Source organism: Morone saxatilis, unplaced genomic scaffold (assembly GCF_004916995.1).
Source record: "Morone saxatilis isolate NCDOM2014 unplaced genomic scaffold, NCSU_SB_2.0 Contig4, whole genome shotgun sequence".
NCBI classification, from domain to species: Eukaryota; Metazoa; Chordata; class Actinopteri; family Moronidae; genus Morone; species Morone saxatilis.
Genome location: NW_023339984.1, coordinates 401,479 through 401,957, shown reverse-complemented (window position 1 = coordinate 401,957; position 479 = coordinate 401,479).

Sequence of the window (479 nt, the reverse complement as noted above, 5' to 3'; positions counted from 1 at the left end):
GTCAGTTTACTCAATGAAGGAAAAAAGATTGGGGAACACTGTACCACTGTGCTAAGGGGGTGACGTAGGGGTGTAAATGTGTCCGCTGGAGTGGTTCCAATGGACACTGAAAACATGGCAGAGCATTAGCTGGATGTTATGTACATTCAGTATTAGTCTTGTTATGCCTTTAAAGGTCCTGTATGTAATTCTTTGACACATATATTATTTCTTCAGTGGTTTTATATTGCTTCAGGGTCTGTAAACAAAGTGAAAATGATGGCTTCTGCATTCCATTACAATTTTTTCTTCGTTTTGCTCATTTAGATTTTATTGTGTGTGTGAAGCACTTTGTAAATGTATACTTTACTTGTGTAGGATTTACTTACTTACGACATTTCCCATAATCCTGTTGACTGTTGCGCCATAAACATGTTTGGAGTGAGTTTCCCAACCATCTACCAAAGGTAGCTCCTGTTAGCCTTCCCCCGGTAGTTCCC